Source organism: Ambystoma mexicanum, chromosome 11 (genome assembly GCF_040938575.1).
Source record: "Ambystoma mexicanum isolate Mex_15411 chromosome 11, UKY_AmexF1_1, whole genome shotgun sequence".
In the NCBI taxonomy this organism is placed as follows: domain Eukaryota; kingdom Metazoa; phylum Chordata; class Amphibia; order Caudata; family Ambystomatidae; genus Ambystoma; species Ambystoma mexicanum.
The window spans coordinates 111,009,319-111,033,915 of record NC_090934.1 but is presented as its reverse complement, the minus strand read 5'-3'; the positions used below and the strand labels follow the sequence as shown (position 1 = coordinate 111,033,915).

General features: G+C 48.4%; 1 protein-coding gene across 1 annotated transcript in view; it reads left to right on the top strand.

The window, feature by feature from the left end:
• LOC138504937 (uncharacterized) overlaps positions 1 to 24,597 on the top strand; it is a 169,728-nt gene that overhangs the window by 67,923 nt on the left and 77,208 nt on the right. The gene's annotated exons all lie outside the window — the stretch shown is intronic.

Sequence of the window (24,597 nt, the reverse complement as noted above, 5' to 3'; positions counted from 1 at the left end):
CTGGGGTGCGCGGGAAGTTTCACACGCGATTGGCCCCGTGCGAGCGGGGTGCGTGTATTACTGGGGTGCGCGGGACATTTCACACGCGATTTCAGAAGGGTACGTGTATTACTGGGGTGCGCGAAAAGTTTCACATGCGATTTCAGCAGGGTATGTGTAATACTGAGGTGCGCGGGAAGTTTCACACACGATTGGCCCTGTGCGAGCGGGGTACATGTATTACTGGGGTGCGCGGGAAGTTTCACATGCGATTGGCCCTGTTTGAGCGGGGGTACGTGTATTACTGGGGTGCGCGGGAAGTTTCACACGCGATTGGCCCCGTGCGAGCGGGGTGCGTGTATTACTGGGGTGCGCGGGAAGTTTCACACGTGATTGGCCCTGTGCGAGCGGGGTATGTGTATTACTGGGGTGCGTGGGAAGTTTCAAACGCGATTGGCCCTGTGCGAGCGGGGTATGTGTATTACTGGGGTGCGCGGGAAGTTTCACACGCGATTTCAGCAGGGTACGTGTATTACTGGGGTGCGCAGGAAGTTTCACACGCGATTAGCCCTGTGCGAGCGGGGTACGTGTATTACTGGGGTGAGCAGGAAGTTTCACACGCGATTTCAGCAGGGTACGTGTATCACTGGGGTGCACAGGAAGTTTCACACGCGATTTCAGCAGGGTACATGTATTACTGGGGTGCGCAGGAAGTTTTACACGCGATTTCAGCAGGGTACGTGTATTACTGGGGTGCGTGGGAAGTTTCACACGCGATTGGCCCTGTGCGAGCAGGGTACGTGTATTACTGGGGTGCGCGGGAAGTTTCACACGCGATTTCAGCAGGGTACGTATATTACTGGGGTGCGCGGGAAGTTTCCTGCGCGATTTCAGCAGGGTACGTGTATTACTGGGGTGCGCGGGAAGTTTTACACACGATTGGCCCTGTGCGAGTGGGGTACGTGTATTACTGGGGTGCGCAGGAAGTTTTACACGCGATTTCAGCAGGGTACGTGTATTACTGGGGTGCGCGGGAAGTTTCCCACGCGATTTCAGCAGGGTACGTGCATTACTAGGGTGCGCGGGAAATTTTACACGCGATTGGCCCTGTGTGAGTGGGGTACGTGTATTACTGGGGTGCACGGGAAGTTTTACACGCGATTTCAGCAGGGTACGTGTATTACTGGGGTGCGCGGGAAGTTTCACACGCGATTTCAGCAGGGTACGTGTATTTCGGGGATGCCGGGGAGTCCCACACGTGATTTGGCAGTCTGGGTCCTCCCAGGTGTTCCCTGTACACCCTCTATGGCCCCTGCAGGCAGCCCACACCACAGTGGACTACCCTGCATCCCTGGTCATGTCCCGCAGGCAGCCCACCCAACATGGGCATGCCCCCCAGCAAAGGCACATGTCTCCTTGCACTACTGATCACCAACTCATGTCCCCTTGCACCCCCACCCCCCAGCATTGTGGGGCACCTGCCAGCAGGCCCCCATTCATGTCCCACTCATGTCCCCCTGCACTCCCACCCCCCAGCATTGCGGGGCACCTGCCAGCAGGCGCCCACTCATGTCCCCCTGCACCCCCACCCCCCAGCATTGCGGGGCACCTGCCAGCAGGCCCCCATTCATGTCCCACTCATGTCCCCCTGCACCCCCACCCCCCAGCATTGTGGGGTACCTGCCAGCAGGCCCCCACTCATGTCCCACTCATGTCCCCCTGCACCCCCACCCCCCAGCATTGCGGGGCACCTGCCAGCAGGCCCCCACTCATGTCCCCCTGCACCCCCACCCCCCAGCATTGCGGGGCACCTGCCAGCAGGCCCCCACTCATGTCCCCCTGCACCCCTACCCCCCAGCATTGTGGGGCACCTGCCAGCAGGCCCCCACTCATGTCTCACTCACGTCCCCCTGCACCCCCACCCCCCAGCATTGCGGGGCACCTGCCAGCAGGCCCCCATTCATGTCCCACTCATGTCTCCCTGCACCCCAACCCCCCAGCATTGCGGGGCATGTGCCAGCAGGCCCCCACTCATGTCCCACTCATGTCCCCCTGCACCCCCACCCCCCAGCATTGCGGGGCACCGGCCAGCAGGCCCCCATTCATGTACCACTCATGTCCCCCTGCACCCCCACCCCCAGCATTGCGAGGCACCTGCCAGCAGGCTCCCATTCATGTCTCACCCATGTCCCCCTGCACCCCCATCCCCCCAGCATTGCGGGGCACCTGCCAGCAGGCCCCCATTCATGTCCCACTCATGTCCCCCTGCACCCCCACCCCTCAGCATTGCGGGGCACCTGCCAGCAGGCCCCCACTCATGTCCCACTCATGTCCCCCTGCACCCCAACCCCCAGCATTGTGGGGCACCTGCCAGCAGGCCCTGACACATGTCGCCCAGCCAACACGTCATCACAATCCAGATCCCTGGCCCTTATGGGCAGCCTCTACATGCCAAACACCCACCCAAGTATTGCATCCACCCACTTAGAAATGCCAATTACATGATACAACCCCAATGTCAAGTAGGTAAATGAACACATGTCCCTCACATACACACAATGGGTTTAAGTGAATGTCAAAACCCATGTCATGATATGCATGAAACCAATGAGATGATACTACACATTGAAGTTTGATGAAAAAAATGTATTAAAAGCAACATAAATGGAATTAAAAATAAACAAACAACAATGGGAATTAAAAACAAAAAGCAGCATGTCTGTAAAATAATGAAAAACCACAAATCATAATCCAAAGGAAAGGTGTCCAAAGTCACAGTTCAGAAAAGTACATCCAAGGGAAAAACAAAACCGAAAACCATTGCTCCATGGGTAAATCCCAAAAAAACCATAATCCAACAGTCAACTATATACAGATAAACAATCCAGGGTCCATGATCCCAACTGAAGAAATGAAACCTATCTAAAAATATTACCTAATAAAAAAACTATATACAAAAATGTGGTCCATTGTCCAAAAGGTCCAAAATCAATAAAAAAGCAAAGGAAACCTAACACTAACTATATAACTATTTACAAGGGCAGCGGGCTAGTCCAACGGCTCACTGGTTGTTGTCATGGGCCAGGGCATCATCGAACTCCTGTTCAATGGCTTGGAGGTGGGCATGTTCCGTGGCCCCGAGGTCTCGTAGGGATAATGCAGTGTCCAGCTCCAACTCCCTGCGAATACCCTCGAGGCACTCAGCCCGCCTCAGCGGCCTCCGCATGGAGTTCTCCGCCCTGACCATTGTGAGCCGTTCCTCCTCTGCCCGCTGCCGCTCCGCACCTATCTGCTGGCCTAACCGCTCCCACACGGAAGACACTCCCATTCCAGGGTTCTCCTGCCCTCCGGCCGATGCCTGCCCACCTGATGTTGATGGCCCCGAGCCATGATGCCTCCCACGTCGTGCCTGCCGCTGCCTCCGACGCAACTGCCTGTGCCAGCACGACGGCATCCAGGCTGATGGAATCCACCAACGCTGTCGTGCACGTGCCCTGCCCGATGATGCCGTCACATCCTCCATCTGCTGGCGTCCAGTTGCTGGTGTGTCCACCCCTGCTGGACCTCCGACTCCCGACTGTGGCAGGGATGGGATCCTCACCGAGTTGGCTGCGTTGGTCGGGGCAGGTCCACAGGGGGCCCTGGTGGCATCTGGGCCGGAAGACGGCATGGAGAACGACTGACACCCCAGACACAGTGGATGCAAGGATAACTAGGCTGCATCAGTGAATCTGAACATTGTCACATACATGTGTCATGCATCCATGGCATTCACAAGTCACAGACACGCAGGTCAGACACACAGACATGGACACCATACATGTACATGGCATCATCACCCATCCCTCACCCCCACCCATGTCCAGGAACAGAGACTGGCATGCTCTCATGTGTCCATTCCGCATAGGGCTCCCCATGTAGCATTTAAACACATACACAAACCGTGTGCTTCACACATTACTGGTCTCACATGCATGACCATGATGTCCCTGCACACACACACATACAGGCAAGTATCAGACAAGCAGCACACTGCAACATGCCCTGTCTCACACAGCAATGCTTGGCCACTTACCGCTCGACTCCAGACGGGTCTGCCTCTGAAGGATCTGGGCATGGAGCGCTGGGCGTACGCGTTCCAGGACCCTGAGCTGGATGATAATCATGCTGCCCCGGCCCCCCTCCACGAGGCGCCGGGCCTTTATGAGGGTCCTGGACCTCAAGTCCTCCCAGCGCTTCTTGACTTGCTTGATGTTGCGGGTTGCCATCCCCTCCGCGTTGATGGCAACCACAAAGTCGTCCCAGATCCTGTCCTGTCCTTCCTTGTCGGCGCGTGATGATCCGAAGAGGGCATCATAATGCCACAGGGCAAGCTCCACCAGGACACCAACTTCCTTCTGACTCAAGCTGGTGGCCCTCTGCCCCTCTGGCTGGGGGTCGCCAGTGGTCTCAGATGGTGTTTGCCCCGACATGGCGACCCCCGAGGCAGGCGTGGGTGGGCAACTGGGTCCTGGGGCTGGGCTGTGGAGCGATGGTATCCCAGTCGGGAGTCTTCTGTTCCAGCAGGGGTGGGCACCGCAACTGGACCCCTGCAGATGGCTGATGTGCAGGCACCAAATGGCAGGGCACGGTGGCAGCAGGCCGTCAGGCAGGCAGGTAGCAGCAGATGGCTCGTGGGAGGCTGCTCGGGGCTCTGGGGGGCAGTAATTCGGCCTTTTGGGCAGGAGCGTGGTCTTCCATGTGCTTACGCGTGGCCAGCTTGATACGGAGTGATTCGGCACGTGAAAATTCTGCACGTCAGCGTGTAATTCGAGGAAAGGCCCTTAGGGCGTAAGCGCGTCTGCACGCATACGTGATTTCATTGGACCGAAGGCCCTTCAAGCGTAAGCGCCTCTGTGACGTGACGCGCGTGGGCGTGCATGGGCATTTCAGCGCGCGTGAAAAACTGCACGTCCGGTTGGAATGCGTGTAATCCGAGGAAAGGCCCATGCGCGTAAGTGACGTGACGCGTGCAGGCGTTTCCCTCAGCACGGGTTAAAGGTGAGTGGGGGCAGCAGTTCGCTGTACGTGCCTTTCGTGGAGACCGACGTGTGTTGCTGCTTCCTGTTGTTTCGTGCGCCATCACAACTTCACAGCTATCAAGGACGTATCTCTTCTTTTGGCGTGGGTATTGGCTACGCGTGTTTTTCTGCATCGCGCTAGTCAGACGGTGAGTCGCACATGCTATTTTTCCCACTGTGGGTGCCCCCGTGTATCGCACCCATTTTCGAGGTCATGGTAGCCTGCGTGTCCCACGCGTACGCGTTATTCGTGTTACTGGGTGCTACCGCGTACTGCGGGAGGTTGATTCCACGCACGTATGCTGCAGGGTTGCGTGCACGGTTTTACTGCAGTTTTGGAGTGCCTGAGCGTTGCGTGACCCGTCACTACATCACCGGGGTCACATACAGCCTTGCAGGTGCAGGGGGGCTGTTAACATCTTGCTTCCCACCCCCTTCACCCCAATTGCCCAGGTCAATTGTGGTGTACACCTCCCATTGGCACTACTCCATCTGTGCCGGCACTACTACATCAGTGCCATGGTTGGGAGGACACCAAAGGTAAGGGGCGCCTCAGCTGGGCGTACTCCTCGTGGCGGGCATGGTCGGGCACGTGGCCGTGGTGACCAGGGAGTAGGGGGACTCCAGGGTGTCCAGGGCAGCCACAGAGGGGGAAGAGGCAGGGGTGCGCCACTTGAGCACAATGTTGTGCCATGTGTTGGTGCAGTCATGCCACCACCCCCTGTGGTTCCGGGGGATGCAGCTTCTGCATCTGGCACTGGTGCCCGTGTGACCCGGCAGTCCGTTCCATCGACTGCCACGGGCCCAAGGGTAGTGGTAGCTGCAGGTGCAGCTGTGGACACTGCCACCCAGGCTCAGGGTCTGCCAGCGAAGGCTGCGTTGGCACTTGAGGAGCCCTTGGTAGATTTCCAACAGGCCAGCAGGGAAACCATAGGGGCACACAGGGCTGCTCTGACCAAGACACGTGTCCCTGGGGCAGTTATGTCATCTGCTGCCCCGAACAGCCGGGTGTTGGCAAGTGCAGGGGCAGATGCACCCAACAACACCCCGGTTGTGAGTCTGCCAACCAGGACCGTTGCGGTCAATGACCCTGCCAAAGCGGATGTTGCTGCGCAGGGTCCATTAGAGGGCACCCAGATGCCACTGACACAAGTCAGGCCTTTGGTCGTCCCTCCACCTGCCACTCCCTTGGCTCAATCCACCGAACCCACTGGCCATACTGGTCAGGGCGGCATTAGCCAGCCAGGGTCTGCGCCACAGTCCAAGAGGAGGAAGGTTGCACCTGCAGCACGGGCTGGGACCCCACACACAGCCACGACCTCCTGCACGTCGAGGAAGAAGCCTTTCTGCAAGCAGGAACTGGACTTCCTCGTGGACTACGTGCGGGGCCACAGCCATGACATGGTAGTGGGTGCCAATAGTCAGACTACGGCTGCCCACCGTGACACCCACTTGAAGCATGTTGCGGACCTTGTCAGTTCATTCGGCCATGAGGTGCGCACGGCGCAAGAGTGCAAAAAGCGTTGGAATGACCTCAAACGCAGCGCTAAGGCTAAGCGTGCCTCTACAACTTGACTCTGGTGACTGGCGGTGGGCCTGCACCAGAGGAGGAAGAGCTCACTCCGCATGAGGCACTCATTGCGGAGTTCATACCACCTGAATTGGCCGAAGGAGTGGGAGAGATGCTGGACTTTGATGCCCAGGCCAGTGAGTGTTGATGCGTGTTTGTTGAGGACGTGTGTGTTTCACTTGTGGGATGTGTTGTGCATGATTGCCACTACATGTGACGTGTACATGGTTCTGATGTGTAAGTAATGCAATGCTTCTGTGATGCATGTCTGGTCTGCTGGATGCTGGACATGTGGAGCAGACGGGGACTGTCCGCATCACCACTATTGCACCCTACTCACATGTTAGTTACAAGTATGCCCCTCCGGTCCATGTTCCAGCTCACTGGCCCTTCTGCATGTGGCGTGGGGTGACCTTCCTCTCAGCCCAGGCACAATGTCATTGCATGACTGACGTGCATGTGTCCTCTGCCTGCATGCGGGTACTCCATGTAGGCATGCTCCCTTGCCCCTCCTCCGCCACTCTGCACCCCAGTTCCACCTTTGCACTGGTCTGCTTCAATCTTGCCAATGTGTACTTTCCTGTTCATGCATGCTGTGTACATGCTAACTTCCAGCGTACAATCTGCCAGACATATGCCGTGTGGTACAGCCTTAGTACTTGATGCAGGGTATCTCACTTGTACTGTGCATAGGTCAGATGTCCCGTAGGGACATGAGTGCCCATTCATGCTCCATGTGCATTGCACACATGCCCCTATGTGTCCTTGACTGGATGATCACTGTAATACAAGTCCTGGGTGACATAAATTGCATGGCATCTCATCAGCCTTCCCATGTCAACTGTGGCTCAGTACTGTGTTGCACACATGTTTAGGGTCTGACAATCTGTGTGGCTCACAGGCCTCAGCCTGTTTAATGGCCAATGACTCTGTCCGACTGTTGTAGTGTCTTATTCATACGTGGGCGGCCTCCAGAGTTTTCATCATGTGTCCTGCTTACTGTCCCATCATCACTTGCAGTGTTGTCACTTGAATCACATTAAGCTGTTGATGCCAGTCAACACTGCCTGTCAATACACAGGTGTATGGTCAGCCTTTTGATAACATGCTAGGCATCCCTGCTTTTGTACTTGGGTGGAGGGGTGCTTGGCTTGTAGATATGCTACCCATTGAATGCACAGTGCACGTGATGCCTGAATTTGACCTTGCACTGCCTTCACATTTCCTGACACACACCATGGAGTCCTTGTACATGTAGGTAGTGAGTGACGTACACATTTTCTGCACTGCATAGACCCACTTCCATGCAAACTGCCACCTTTCAACAGGTCTGATCACAGAAGCAATTCAAAGTTGACCCAGCATGCATGCCAAGTTCTATGTTGTGTGTCACATGTCTGCCTGATGTGTTTGTTGTCGGTGTGTGTGTGTGTGTGTTGTGTGCTTCTGACATGTGTAGTGACCTTTTTTCTCTCTATTTTTCAGGTGATGACGCAATGGAGGCGGAGGATGGTGTTGTCATGCCAGACACAGGGTTGTTACCACTACATCAACCCGGCACAAGTGAGGGTTGTGGGGTGGTAGGCCACGAAAACCCCCAAGTGCTACAGTCCATCTTGTCTCTGGCTGCCTATGAGTCCAGCCTTGATGAAGACTCTGACGTCCATGTCGAGTTGGATGAGCATCATGTCCATGTGTCAGGGGTGAGTGATTCTGATGTGGACACTCCTCTGTCCGCGACACCTGCACTGAGGGATCAGACAGTCTTGGTTCCTCCGCCCGTGGTGGATCAGGATGCAGGGTCACCCTCCACACCAGTCACTGATGTGCCTGGGACATCACGTCGACGGGGGCATGTAGTTGTGAAGCCGCGGGCGGTGCCAACAAAGCGAGGACCCCCGGTCCTTGGGTCCCACAGGGTTCAAGCCCAGCAACGCGGACACAGCGCACAACCGCAGTATACTGAGTGGGAGCAAGACATGACTGCCAATTCAGAACGGCAGGGGGCAGCAATGGAGAACATCGCTGAGAGCATGGAGCGTGTGACCCGATCTGTGCTCCCTCCTGCTGGGCAGGTGCTTCTCCAGCAGCAGGCAGCACGGTCCACGGCCCGCTCGCTCAGGCTGGGCATGGCGGCCTCAGACAGGGCACGCCAGGCTGAAATGTCGTCTCTGCGTAAAGCAATTGCTGCTCACGCAGAGGCGCACATGGATGCCCTGAGGGAGGAGTATGCTTCCCTCAAATCCACTCTGGGTGTCCTTATGATGTCCCAGGGACAGCGGGCAGAGGAGAGGTTTGCACAGCTTGAGCGTACCATCTCGGCTGAGCTACAGGCTTGCTGGGAGGTGCAGCGGTTTTCCAGCCAGGCCTTGCAGGAGGAACTCCGTGTTACACGTGCTACCTCGCAAGAGGAAGCACATGTATCACGTGAGGTTCTGCATGCAGACCTACGTCACATCGCCACACAGAACCAGGCTCACCCATCTGGCAGACTTGCTGCCGACGAGGGGCAAGCTGCGGCTAGCCGTGGCCAGGCTACTGTGCCACGTCCTCCTTTCCAGGATGAGCCAGACTCGGACGACCATCTATCTCCCACATAGGTCGGGCTGTGCAGGCGTTGAGCCCTTGGAGGTTTTTTTATTGGCTCCGCATCATCGCATGTGGGTACCTCCCCGCTCCTGGGTGCCTCCCCTCCCCCCCGGGTCGTATGTGGCCATTTTTGATTTTTCTTTTAATTTAGTTAGTTAAGTTTCTGTTTGATAGTTAGTTTAATTAGGTAATGTAGATTTTTCATAGTTAGTGTAATTAGTTAATATAGTTTAAAACTGCTTGTCTATTGTGCTTTCATGTGACGGTGCGGTGCTTTGTGGCTTTTGAAAGCATCCACTGTCTGTTCCAGCTGTGCCCTTCAGGCTTGTCTTGTGTATGTGTTTGCTGCTTGGGGTCCTTGACTCACATATGCCACTCCTGCCTCCCTTATCCATGGGTTTGCAAGGATGTTTCGGTGTGACAGCCTATTACACAAGGGCTTTGGACTGTCATATCTGTGGCATGTCTGGTGCTGTGTAACTTGTGTTAACACCCCTAGTGGGGATGATTGCGGTGTTATTGACCACTGTTCAGCTTTTGCTAGATGGGGTGTTTCATGATTAATGTGTACATTCATTGCTATGCATTGTGTAGTATGTTTCTTATCTTTACTGTACACGTGCTTGTTGCAATTCATGCCGTAGATAGTGTGTTCCACAATTTGGATGTGAAAGAAGGACTGATGGTGTGATTTCTGATGTAAGTCTCTGACATGGTCCAGTAATGAGATGCCTGAAGAGACACACACAGATGACTTTATGTGTTTCATGCCCTTTCTGCAGGGGGATGAGCCTCCAGACCACCTTTGCCAGCAGACATGGCCCATTGGACTTCTGGATTCTGGACACGTTTGTTGGTACCCACATGCACATGTGTGCGCAAGCAGAGGCACAGGGATTGCAGACCTACATCCTAGAACTGCTGACTTGTTCCAAGGAACTCCAGGCAAGGTGAGCAGCACAGGGGGGCCACAACACAGCAAAGCTTCACCCAGGCCAGTTGCACATGCAGGCTTAGTAGCAGCACTGAGGGTGAGCTTGGACGAATATTGGTGTTGAAGCACACAATACAGCTCAGATGTGTTGGTGGACTGATGGCTGTTGATTGTAAGGTTGTCTGGGGCACCTGCAGGAGCAGTGGCACATACCCTCCGGTACACCAAGGTCCATTGAGGCACTTGTATCAACCATGTAGCCTTCAGAGACATGGAAAGGAGCAGCTCACAGGGACATACAGCAAGGGACATACTCGGGTGCAGTGCATTTCATTTCCATGTACATTTTGAAACATGCACTGCCTACTTTGTTTCGGTCATGGTGGAACACGACTTGTTCTGAAGTCATGCCTTGCTATATGGGTCTGTCTGCTTACCCAGGGAACATTGCATGTTGTGTGAATTGTGACACATTGGTATTCCATTTGCCACGCACCCACCGGCGGCTGACTTACTGCATTGACTGTGTATGACCCATCACAGGGGTAATGTTACATATGGGTACGAAGCATCCACACCAGATTGTCTGCTTGTAGAGTAGTTTGTTGCTATGGGGCATATTTGGTGGTGTGTTTTTGTGTTATGGGCACGCACAGATTATTGACTGTGGCTCTCTTTGCAGCATTGAAGTGCTCCTGTAACCGGACCTGAGAGTGCACAAGCAGGAGGCCAGCACTCAAAACCAGAGCTAAGTGTCTTGTTGTTTTTCTTTCAAACTGCTCTGCATAGGCTTGCTGGGGGGTGCACTAATGCATGGATGAATGTGTAATTCAATTTGGTATGTTTTTTTTTTCCCCTAATCACCCGGAGTTCTATCCAATTCTAAACCCTGTACCCTCTACCCGGTGTTCCTGCTTCCCGTACCTATCCAACCAACTTTCCCTAACCCTCTTTCCCCGCTGGGGTTGCGGATGCCTGTGTAAGCCCCAAGCTTGCAGGCGCCGAAACCCTAAAGGGGGTGGTTGGTTCGTGCCACTCCTAAGCCTGGACTCCAGAAGGCCATGACAAAGATGTACAAGTTTGTTCGGATTGTGTATGTGCTCATACAGGTAGTACATTTTCGTGCATTCCCTACTTTCATGTGTCATTCCTCCTCCCCTCTCCTGCCACTCATTCCAGTTATCCAGTGTGCCAACGCCTGTCCCGACTGCATATCCCTGACCCTCCTTCCCCACCAGGGTCTCAGAGGCCTGTGTGAGTTTGACCTTGCAGGCACCCGGGCCACGGTGGGGGTGGTTGGTTCGTGCCACTCCTGAGCCTGTACACGGGACCTGTGACAGTACACATCCGTTCGTGGTGCATCATTCTATGTTATGTACCACACATGGTTCACATCCTGTTGTGACAGTGTTTTACTGTGCTACCTTGGTTGTTACATCATTGTGGTAGTACATGGCCTTTGTGAGGTACTGCTACTTCAAGTGATCTACTGGAGGCTGTTCTGGTTTGTTTTTCTGCCTTGGATTTTGTGATTTTGCAAATGAATTTGGACTCTGAGGGTGCAGGCACCTTTTTACACACAAGGGGGGAGATGGTGACGAAGGGGAAGGGTGATCCTGTGGCCAGGTGAAATTGAGGGTTGAATGCTCCATGACCCAGGTGCAGTTGTTCAGTGGGTCATGGACATTTGTGAGGGAGGGGGGGTGTTTTGTTGTTGATAGTTGCCTTGCCCTGCAATGTGATGGGAACCCTGACATTGTAATTGTGGTATCCTATGTACATGTTGTGTTCTGCTGATCAATGCCTGTTCATGTGTTGTGTTTACCTTTCAGGTGCGAGGGGATAGTTGTGGTTTGACATGCTGGGGTGTACACATGGTGAATGTTCACATGTGATGTGTAGAGAACACTGATGGTCACTTGATTGCACAGGCATATGTTGAGTGCATGTCCTTACTGACCCACACACTCGCACTATGATGCACTACATGTACAACCACCCTTGGATATCCACGTGTACACTCTGTTTGCCTTCTGGTGCCCACTGTGTCCCTGCAGCACATGTTCTGTGACCAATTATGGATCCTGTACATGCCTAATTTTCTTTTTGATGTGGTTTGTCGCTTAGATGTGATGCGCAAGGTGTGCATCACACACAATAGCTGTTCACTGTGCTGTGCGCTGAGCAGTGTGTTGCAGGAGTTGGACACAGCACACAGAAGCTGCAGTGTTGATTTTGCAATGCACAATGTGCATGTAGACAGGCATTCATTGTTATGTTACGTCTACAACTTTTGTAATGCATTTGGGAATGACTTATTTTGGGTGGGAGGTTGTTGGTCAGTCATTTCATCTGATTCCATATCAGGCATCATTGTCTGATGCCAATGTACATTTTTGACATGGCAATGTGTACCTTATTGGTACTGTGTTGGTGTATGGCTATTGCTTGCCATGTCATGTTGTGGTTTGGGAGGGTTTGAGTGACATAACAGTAATGGTCATGGCCTGTTTTGCAGGTGTGTGTGATTCACACCTTGCATGTCAGGGTCAGCCACTTCTCGAAGCAACGAGCTGGGGGTAGATCTCTCTCCGCGGCAGGGGCCTCCCTCTGGAACAGCCTTCCTGCCTCCCTGGAACTTGAGGAGAACCATCTCCGTTCCTGAAGCACTTCAAAACCTTCCTCTTTGCTTCTGTTTTCTCTCTCCCTCTCCCTTGCTAAATTCTTCACTGAAACTGCACTGGATCTGCAACTGGGCCACTCTCACCGACCTCGGTCCCTGGCCCAGCCACTCTCCACTTGCACTGCCTGCCTGGCAACCCCTGCACTGCGGGACTGTCTCTCTATCCCTACAGCCCCCCTTCCCAGCACTTGTCTGCACTTACCTTTGCAGTTGCCACGAGCTGGCCTATTTATTTGTTTTTTATTCTACTTACCCTGTACTGCACTCCCCCCCTCCCCTTTCCCTTGCACTTTTCCCTTCCCCCTACCCCTGCACTTGCGCAATCTAAATGACACCTGGCCTAGTAGCATCGTTGTCTGTCTTCCCTTGTTCCCCCCTCCCTGCCTTTTTGCACCTTGAAACACTTGTGTATAGGCACGTTACAAATGCCAGATCATGTCATGTCATATGTCATATGTGTGCCTTTTGGTCACACAGGATAGCTTTTGTTTAAGTAGCTAGGGATGCAGACAATGTGGCACTTCCATGGCAACAATCTCAGGGTGGTAAGGTTGTGACAGTTGACTGTCTCTTTGTCATCATCGATTGTCAATTGGTATGTGCCAGGCCTGTGTGCACTCTGCAGGGGTGGGAGTTTAGGTGAAAAATGTGGCCACAAGCTGGGTCCGGGCTTCCTCGCCACGTGCCCTGTCCACTCCCATGGGCAGTGCCTGTGCCTGTGGTTGATGTGGGGGCACCACCATGTCCACCGGTACGCCCTGCCGTGTTGCAACATTGTGCAGGACACATGCTGCCGCAATGATCCTGCACACTACTGGGGGTGCATAGAGTAGCTGCCCGCCAGAGCAGTCAAGGTAGCGGAAACATGACTTGAGCACTTCAAATGTGCGCTCCACTATGGCCCTGGTTGCAATATGGGCAGCGTTGTATCTTACCTGGGGTGGTGTGGTGGGGTTCCGGATTGGCGTCATCATGTGGTTGCTCAGAGGGTAGGCACTGTCCTCTGGGGAGGTGTAAATGGTTGTGATTATTGGGGTTTGTGTATTTGTGTGTGTGTGTGTGTGTGACATGCATGCATGTGCAAGGGCATTTGTACTCACCTAGGAGCATTGTGTCGCCATGCTGCCCAGCTTCCAGTGCCCGGCTCAGGGCGGACATTCTGTATATGAAACTGACATGGGTGGAGCCAGGGTGCATAGACAGAGGTGATGATTCCCTTTGCATCGCATACCACAAGTACATTGATGGAATGCCAGTGCTTGCGGTTTCGGTAGATGTGCTCAGTGGCCCTAGGTGGACGTAGGGCCACATGGGTGCAATCTATGGCACCGAGCACTTTGGGGAAGTGTGCCACCCTGTAAAAATCCAGGACAACGGCCTGCCTTTCTGCGGGGGTTCTGGGCATGTATATGTGCCTGCGGACTGAGGGGCGCACTGTCATGATTGCCAGTACCTGGTGTAGGCAGCGTGACTGCGTGGCCTGTGAAACCCCCCCACTATGGCAGTAGTCCGCTGAAATGACCCAGTGGCCAAGAAATGCAGGACATTGAGCACCTTCTCCAAGGGGCTCAATCCTTGGGAGCAAAGGTTGGGGGATGTAAGGTCATCTTCCCCCTCCCTGACCAGGTCTAGGACGATATGGGGTGGAAACCTATACCTGCCGTAGACCTGGTCGTCAGGCATCCCAAAAAGGCTTGTCCGTGGTGCGAAAATGCGTGCCCTGGCTATTCTCCTCCTCCTGCGGTGTCCCACGATCAGTGCTGCGACAAATGGCGCATTCATCGTAGCTGTATATATGTGTTTGTTGTTTGCGCGCACTTTTATACTGTGCACGGGGACGCTTCTGCCTGCCTTCCTGTGGTGAACGCGTTGACGCCTTTGTGCGTCTTTTGCTGTGCGCAGGTTTTTCCGTGTAGTTCCCTGCAGTACTTCCCCAGTTACGCCTTCTTTTTCACGCGTTATACCCCATTCTGTGTGTTACGCCCACTGTTCCGCCCACTTTGGTTGTGTGCGCCGCGCTATGTGCGCTTTTGCTGTGCGCGTAGCACACGCTGTGTGTGCCCACGTGTGCCAAGGCAGGATTTGGCACACGGACAGTGGGAAACACGCGCAGCGTCCTCCTTGAATCGCACGCATTCGCTGGGTTTCTCACGCTTGCGCCACCTTGCGCCTGCTTGCGCTTGGATTTTCGGCGCACGTTTACTCCATGAATCGACCCCGAAATGTTTTCATTGTGGAATGAGGACATGCCAACATCTCTTAGAAACGCACAAACAGCCTTATTCACATTGCGCCTCGCTTACTCCATTTGTGGATCAAATACAGAAGAACGCAGCCATATTTGTATTTGTGCAATACGGGAAAAAACTATTTGGCATTTTGGAAACATGTCCATGACCTTCGCAAGTCCTTCCTTCATTGCAAATTGCAAAGAAATTCCAGAGACATGCCCTAAACTGTTTCCTCCACAATTAATCATAATTATATCAGGATGACGCTCTGTCTGTAAAGTAGCACAGAGAGGTACCAAGTCGAGCCACCTCATTCCACGCATGCCATGCCAGTGCACTTCCACATGAGGAAATCCAAGATCTGCCGATAGACCACAACTTTCTGCATGCACCTTCAACCAATGTATCCAGGATTCCCCAAAATCCAGATAATCTGTTTGCGCGCACAAAGAGCCATGGCTGTCTGGTCTCCTGTCAGGGAGAAGATGGTCTCACTAAATCTCTCCATTCAGAACACACCCACTGAACTTTACTGACCAATCCATAGCTCTGCTCATTCTCATTTGCATGCGTCTCCACCCCATAATCCTCCTTGTTAACATGTGCTGCCTGCAAACCACCGCCATGTCCGCGGACACGTACAGGATCAGAACGTGACGACTGTACATTTAAGTATTATTCCCCTTTTCCCCTTTAAGGTGGGCTCTGAAAAGAGCCGTTTTTTTTTGTTGTTTTTGGGAAGATGCCTTACAGACACCTGTTATTTTGTGTTTTTTTTATATTTTTTGTTCTTGCTTTACTCCTACAACCATTATAGAACCTTCTCTAAAGCAAGCCTTACATTCCAAAAGAACATGGCATTTCCCAAAGAAGATAACACAACACCATCTGCTTCAAAATAATCTGCATTACTGGGAACAATGTTATCGTGGCTGCAGAAAAACATACCAGTTCGTAACATGAAAGCACGCAAGCCGCGATTGATGTTACACCTCTCAATATTTTGATCAGGACATAACTGTTGTCGCATTTTCCTCTAGGGAGTAAACCGGAAAAAAATACTTTCGCAGTTGGAAATATGTTCATGACAGCTTGAACCAACTGTTCCAAATCTTCAAACAAAGTACGTGAAGTCACGTAGCCCAAATGGCAAGCGCTGTAGTGCAAAAGTACCACATGAGGAGTGGTCAACGTATGCATGTCTCGGCAAACTTGCAGAATTGCCTCAACATTGCGATCACTCTTAGCGCTCCACACCACCTCCACTCCTCTCACATCGAAATGGTGTGCCACATGCCTACTCTCGGCACAGTGCTGTAAACCATGGACAAAAATATCTCCAAGCACCAAAACCCTGACCCTCTCCACCTCTGCCATCTTCAGTATATGCACCGTCTCTCGACACAAAAGAGCAATGTGAACATCTGATTGGATCAAGCCTACAGCCCCCTTTCCATGCTGGATTTGCTGTATGAAGCCATATGGTACACGCCCTACCTGTGGACAAGCATTGTCTATGTGCGGCACGCAACTCTTACCCAGACCTTCTACCCTTTCTACATCAGTCGGGAATCCATTCCCTCATTGGACAGAACTAAGCAGTCACACAGGCATCCACCAATCACAATCAACATCGCTAAATCTAACTCCGTCATCAATATTTTGCACTTTAAATGTACTATCGATGACTCTGAAGGGAAGTCGCACATCATTGCAAAGCACCTACTTCAAAAACTACTGTGCAAGTGTCACGGATTTCAACGTACATCTCAATGCATCTGCACATGCATGAGTATAAAGTACAGGTGTGCATATTTTAATCAGAGAGCATGTGACACCCTTATGATTTCATTGAAACAAATTAATGCCAATAAATCTGCATAGGCAATACATACCAACGCTCTCCCTTTAAGTGCAAGATATCCGATTTTTCATTGACAAACCGCATTACTTCTTACTGTCTCCCGCAAAACCTATACATATGACACAACCATCCCTATTGAGCACGAAACTCTATTGTCCATTAGAAAATGTCTGAATTTTGTAACGTTTACCGCCTACATTAATGTTACGGGCAATGCGATCGTAGGAGAAAAATAAACGCTCCCGATTGCTCTGATGACATCTCCCACTGATGGTCTCCTGATTTTGCGGAATTGTACTTATAACATGAAAGTAAAGGAATTTTTCCCATCTACTATAATGACCTATCGCTTACAAACCTCTCTCCTATAGATAATACAGCTTTAAAAAAACAAGGCATTTTGATAACCTAAATATTGTACTCATTTCTGAAGCATGTGCAACTAAGATACTGCAAATAACATATAGAGGTAGCACATAGTGAAGTGAAATGCACACATGCACTGTGTTGAAATATGAAAGGAGAATGCTCCGAAGAAAGATGCAAAAGTAACATTTATAGTAACATCACTGCTTCAAGCACACAAAGTTACTATTTTTTTTTTTTTTTACAATCGCAGTGAAAACTACTCTCCTGAATATCAACAGCATCTACACTGCAAACAACATATCCGAAGAAACCTGGTCATTCCGCAAAAAAAAGTAAGTGCAGTACTACCTTTATATTCTAACTATTACTCAAAGAGACTGTGTGGGTTATTTATTTAATTTGCGCACCAAAGCAAACATTGATTTCTGAACCATTCTACCCACAAATCCCCATTTACTAAATAAGGAATAACAGGCAGAATGGCTCACAAATCTCTGTGTGTTTGGAACACAAATAACATACATAATCCTTAGAATGTTAGTACTAGAAAAAAAATACCTGTTTCAATTTATGCCATTACGTTTACTGTTAATGCTGCTCCTCACCATTAGCCCACTTTGTACTCTTATCTGAAGCACATTGTAGTAGTATAAAAACAGAAAAATAGCCTTCCCAAATCATTGTAAGAGGGCAATGCACATTGACACACCACCACAAAGAGTTTCCCCATCAGACGCATGCACGCATGCACACATACATTGTACAACAGACCAAACCATGCCTTCTTTTTTTCAACAGACCCCAAAGAATGCCTACCAAAAAGCAAGTCCGTAGAAAGGAACGCAGAAGTAGAGCAAACAAAAATAAAAGTATCCAAGCTAAGCATCCATCTGTAGCAGAGTTTGTAGAGAATGTTGGAACAAAACAGCTAATACAGTTGTTTAGGAAAACAAAGGAAGCTTCAAATACCGAAACTTTACCTCCTCCATCAAAATGTAGCATGAAACACAAAACTCTTCAAAATAAATCGACTACCAGTACTGCTAACAATGCTCCTATTAATTCTTATATAATAACAAGAACCCATAGTAAAAAAAGTATTTTAGCAAAAATGTTTCGCCACAGAGTCCTTCAGAATCTAATAAGAAGAGGACCAAAATCATCTTCAAACCCTACCGTAGAAAATTAATCCTACAAGCTCTCGTCGACAGTGCAATCCTTCTCAAAAGGAAGTTGTTTATATTAGTGTTAAATAGAATGAAACCACTAACAAAACTAAGTACCAAACTACAAAAGAAATGTATCAATAAACGGAATGTGAACAAAAATAACTTCTTATATATTTGTGAAGGTGAATGGAGTCACATGGCAACCACAGAACCATATTTTAATGAAGAAGCATACAAACAAAATCAAACAAACACATTGCCATCCATAGCACTGGAAGAGGGTATGAAAAAATCAATAATACCATCATGGAACAAGAATCACTGCTTAGAAAAGTATCCCTGCAAAACTCAGAATTACCTCTCGATTCGACTGAACCAGACCGTCCAGTATAAAAATGGCCGTGCACATCAATGTGTGCCATTCCTAACAAATCTTTCAAATCTTTACGTCAGTTCCTCAATCAGTATGTAAAAGGTAAAGACAAAATTAAAATGAAAGTGCTGCAAAATATGGATATTTGTCCAGTGCGCAAATACACAGGACCACAAGGACATTCATTAGCCTGCATGTCTGGACCTATTTTCAAAAGGATATCAATACATCATTCAAATGTAAGAAATCTAGTGTATAAAATATACTATGCTAAAAGTACAGCTTCAGAATTAGCCAATTTAAATAACACTCTTCTGCATGGTACACCCAAATACCTACAAGAAGAAATTGACTGTTTCCAGAGAAAATATTTTGGAAGTGAAAGCCACTTACAAAATGCAATAGTTTTAGAACAGAGTAGCAACAATTCTGCACATAGCAACCATCTATTACACACATACAAAAAGGAAATACTAAAATTTAAAAGTGCACTGGCTGAACTACCAAACCATGTGTGTGTGTGTTGCCGCAGATAGTTTTACAAAAGGAACACAAAAAATGTAGACATAGCATACACAATGGAAGACAATGAAGATTCCAAATGGTTTGAATTAGCTCTCTACCTTTTAGCAGAAAACAAATATGAAATAAGTGAACCCCTAATATGTTGCAGTTACTGCACAGCAAAACTAGATAACAACCAAACTCCTTCACGAGCTATCGCAAATCATTTGGAATTGTTCCCACTACCAAAAACCCTGCACCAACGCAATTTGCATGAGAGCATCGTAATTCAAACAGTTCACCCATTTCAAGCAATTATACGCCTTTACCCAAAAACAGCAAAATTACCTCCCTCTGAATTGGTGAAAGGCATTCATGGCAAAGTAGTACATTTGCCATTAGATCTAACCAAAAATGTACACACTCTAGGAGTACAACATTCAATTGAGCATTCTTTAATTGTCTTGGTAAATGGTGTACCAACAAAGGACAACAAAATCTGGCAACAACTGGTGGACTTACATAAAGTTAGACAAGCCTTGCAATATCTGAAAAACAATAATGAGTACTACAAGGAAATACATGTTGAAGAAAGCTTAAGGGAAACAACTGAAATAATTCAAGAACCACCCAAAACTGGACAATTCGAACTTCTGGATCCTGCTGCAGTATGCACTCTTTTGGACCAGTACACAATTCATCCATTTCATTCGGTGGTAAGTCATAATTTAGAATACAATAATTTAGACAGTCAAAATGTCGAAAAAAAATTTTAGAAAAAAAAAATGTCGAAATACAATAATGTCGAATTTTTTCTTTATCTTTTCGTATTTTTTTCGAAATGTAACAATATGTATTTTAGATGTAACAATATGTAATTTACAAACTCTATTATTAAATATATATATATATATATATGTTCTAATTCAACTTTGAAATCTGTAATATATTAAATGTCCACTAGATGGAGATATTGCTTTAAACATATATTTAGTTAGCTACTAATATTTTGTTTTTGTTTCTTACGTTCGTTACATCCTGCTACGTAAACGTAACCGCCATTTTTCATTCTGCGAACGGTTCTCCCGCGGTGGACTCGCTGTTACTCCGCTCTTGGATTTTTGGGATTTTTTCTGCTTTTAACTTGGATGCAGCCTGTTTTGATCACTGGATTTACTGGGTCGTGTGGATTTGGATTTTTTTTTCCTTGTGTATCGTGGATTTTTTTTTTCTTCTGTGTTTTCGTCTGGATTAATACTTTTTTTCTTTCCTGGATTATGGTTTTTTCATGGATTTTTTTCGTTGAATATTCTCATGGATTGCAGTTTGACAATTTGTTTTTTGGAGTCCTTCTTCCCGGAGTAATGGATTTGTTTTTTACAGTTTTTTTTTTTTTTCGTATTAATGGTTTTCCCGGTTGGATTGGCTGGATTTACTGTACCTATCTCACAATGGAATCCAGAATACGTCGAATCGTAAGTTTTATTAACATTTTAAGTTGCATGCCACAGCATTTAGGTAGTTTTCTTTGTTTTCCACGTTGAAATCTTGTACTATTTGTATTAGTTTACTTTCGTAATCTCTATATTTCCTACGTTTTGGTCCTTGGTTTGCCAATGACAGGGTTTGTGACAACCGAAACTCCTGGTGGTGTTCTTCTATTTTTAAATTTTTCAGAAAATGCCATAGATTTGGATTGTGTATGCTGAAATTCTTATTTAAGTGGCTATGCCAGCATTGTAGTGTGTTATTTGTTCTTGGTGTATTGTCCAAAGTTGCCTGGTAACAATTCCATAATTGTATTTGGTATTTTGGTCTGCGCCTATTTCCACTTCGAGTTAACTGCCCAATCCACGTGTTTTCAAAGTAGTCTAGTAAGTTTGTATTCTCCTCTTCATGATTTTTATAGTAATCACTGTCTATAAAATGTTCGTAAAAATCAATAACATAATTTTCTTGTACAAAAGCTAAAGCAAAACGTTTTTTAATGTTAAACTGATAGCAACTGTCCTCTGTATATTTTGTACCCAAACCTAATTTTTGTATTTTTCGCCAAACACTCTGCGTAAAATGAAAAAAACATCCTTGAACCCTAATCTCTCTGTACACTGTCGAAAATCCCCTAATCTGAGCTGATTCATAGTCCATGATTATTGTTTCTGGATTTGATTCTGGTGCCGTTTCTTTAATTTTACTGTACACGATTTTGTATGCTTCTTCAGTTTTGTTCGCCATTAAAACATATATTAGTGGTATTATTTTATCATTTATGGTTCCATGCACTGTGTAAAATTGGTAAAATGGTTGTGGGCATATCTTAAATGTCGCGTCACTTTGCCATTTTTTACTATGAGCTAGATGTTCAAAGTTCGTTGCTGTTGAGAATATTAATATTTTCTCGCTGTTCATCTCAATTGTGGCATGGTAAAAATTTTCGCCTTTGGCAGTTACCTTGAAGACATCCGGGATTACTACATCCTTAAATAACATCGGTGCCGGTGGCAGATTTTCTTTCACTTGTTTTGTGCGGTTAATTGTGTGTTGCATTAGTTTATCTGCTGGCAACTGTGCTGTTATATGGGTTGGTAAGTTGCCACAAACATCTCTAAGCACAGATCCACTACTTTCCCCTTGATCCTAAATGGCTTTTCTTTTTAGTTCTGTCAAGGTTTTTCTGATGATTATATTAGTTTGATCAGGCATATGGTTGTGTTCATTTTTGCCTTGTACTTCTGAGCCCACTGTTATTGCTCTTGCGTTGCATTTAGATTTTGTATATTCTGTGCAGCGCCAGTACATTCTGCTTTTCTTTGGCTTTCTTTGTAGAATACGTAGCCATTCAAAATTAACTGCCTTCCTCCCTTTTGCGTGGTTATGAATTCCAATGTGTTCTCCATTTGCCAACCTAAAGCAACAGAGAAAATTATGTTTTATCTATATGTCTTTTTATTCTATTGTGTGTTATATGATTTAATGATGTTTACTTTCATGTTCGTTTGTCTTACCTGGTTTGTATCTGAATGAACCTCAATCGATTGCCTGCAGCACTTTCTCAGGAGATGTTCTGTCAGGTAATGATGGTTTTCCACAGCTGTTACTAGTTTCCTGGTGAAATAACAAGGTTCTTTACTCGAGGTTGTCACCTATCGTATTAACCATTTCGTAACCACATTTTTTCGAGTATGTCAGATGAGTGGGTGATCTTGGTTGTTGGGGAGGTTTAGGGCTGGTGTGGTTCGGGATGTTGGGTGAGGGGGGTCGGTGAGAGGGGTTTGGGGGGGTCCCCCCCACTAAACAATACTCCTTATTTTTATGTATTTTGTGTTATTAAGTACATTAACTAGTCCTTTTTTTGAATTTTTCTTTTTTTTTGAAATATTGACTCTTTTAATGATATGTATAGGTTTTCGACATTATTGTTTTCGACATTTTTTTTTCGACATTTTTGTACGTCGACTTTTTTTTCGACATTATCACTATAAACCATTTCATTCCAATGAAAGCATAGATGATGCACTAGAAACTTACCAAATGCGACAAACCAAAGGTTCACCAATGAGTATATGGAAAAAAAGTATAGAAGGACAAGCTTTTCCACTACTATTCCCTACTGGCAAAAGTGGAAGATACGATGATAGACCCACTCAGATTACGACATCAGAAGACCGCTCATTACGAATGTATTTGCAAGATCCCAGATTTAGACAAAATGTGGAGTACATATTCCACCTACTCTTTGAAAGTGAACTACCAGCGCTATGTCACGGAGTTGCAAACATTTTGAAATCTGGAACCCACTTTCAAAATATGTCAGCTACGCAATTAATACAAAAAGTACAGGAAAAAGATGAGGTTTTACAATCAAGTATATCAAATTTGTTTGCAAACATGCGTGGTACAAAAGAATACTGGTTCCCGTGGCACGGAGACATATGTTGTATGACCAGAAACCTTGGACCACTGACTTGGTTTTTGACACTAAGTTGTGCAGAATATGCATGGGAAGATTTACATGAGTTCCTATAGATAGCAAACAACAACAAAACAAAACATAGATATATTAACACCTGGAGAACTTTGCTCTCTAGATCCAGTTACTGTATCAAGATATTTCCATCATCGTTTCATTGCTATGTTACACTTTATTTGCAATAAAACTGTTCCTCCCCTCGGAAAAGTGCAACACTTCTTTTGGAGAAAAGAATATCAAGCGAGAGGAGCACCACATATTCACATACTTTTATGGATCAAAGGTGCACCGAAATTTGGTCTCGCCAGTGATGGCACTTTTTTGCAGTTCATCCAAAAATATGTCACTTGTGAAATCCCGTCGCAACGGACACATAGTGACCTGCATGGGCAGATTTTACAATTTCAAACACACAAATGTGTCAAATATTGTTGTTGCAAATACAAAAACAAAGGTAAATACTACACCAAATGGCGCTTTGGTTTCCCTAGACCAGTTACAGAAACAGGTGAAGTGGACAACTTCATGGGCCTCATTACAGGTCGGGCGGTCCGGAAATAACAGTGGCGGTAAACCCGCCACCACTGTTAATTCCGGACCGCCCGATCCCGACTCCTGCATGTGGGAGGTGATGTTCCCGCCAGGTCTGAAATGGCGGGTTTAACACCGCCCGCCTGCAGATGGACGTGGAAACACCAGCACCATCACGATATGGTGGCGGTGTTTCCACTTCCCCATAGGACTCAATGGGAATGGGGATTAACCGAATTCCGCCTCCGGAATTCCCGGGAAACCAGGGTCGTAATGCCCTGGTATTTCCGGGAGTCACGGAGGCGGAATGGTACTACGAGTCCGGCGGTAACCAGGCGGTTTTATCCCCTCGGTTAACGCCGGACCTGTAATGAGGCCCCATGACTTCAGAATGACATTGGGCCTCATTACGACCCTGGCGGAAAGGGGTTAACGCCAGCGTTAGCTGTGCCAACCCCTTTCCGCCAATTACGAGTTCCGTTACCGCCATGGCGGTTTTCCGCCTGCTTTTCGCAGGCGGAGGAAACCATGGCGGTAAGGGACCCAACCATGGCGGTAAGGGACCCTCGCGTTAATTACGCCACCGTAATTTACGGTGGCGTAATTAACGCCTTCCCCACTCCCATTATGTCCTATGGGACAGAATGGGAATGGGGAAGGGCAGAATGGGGATTGGCGGATTTACCGCTCCACTCCACTCGGAATGGGGCGGTAAGTCCGCCATCCGCCATGGCGTAAAGGGACTTTGCGCCATGGCGGAAAAGTCCGTCG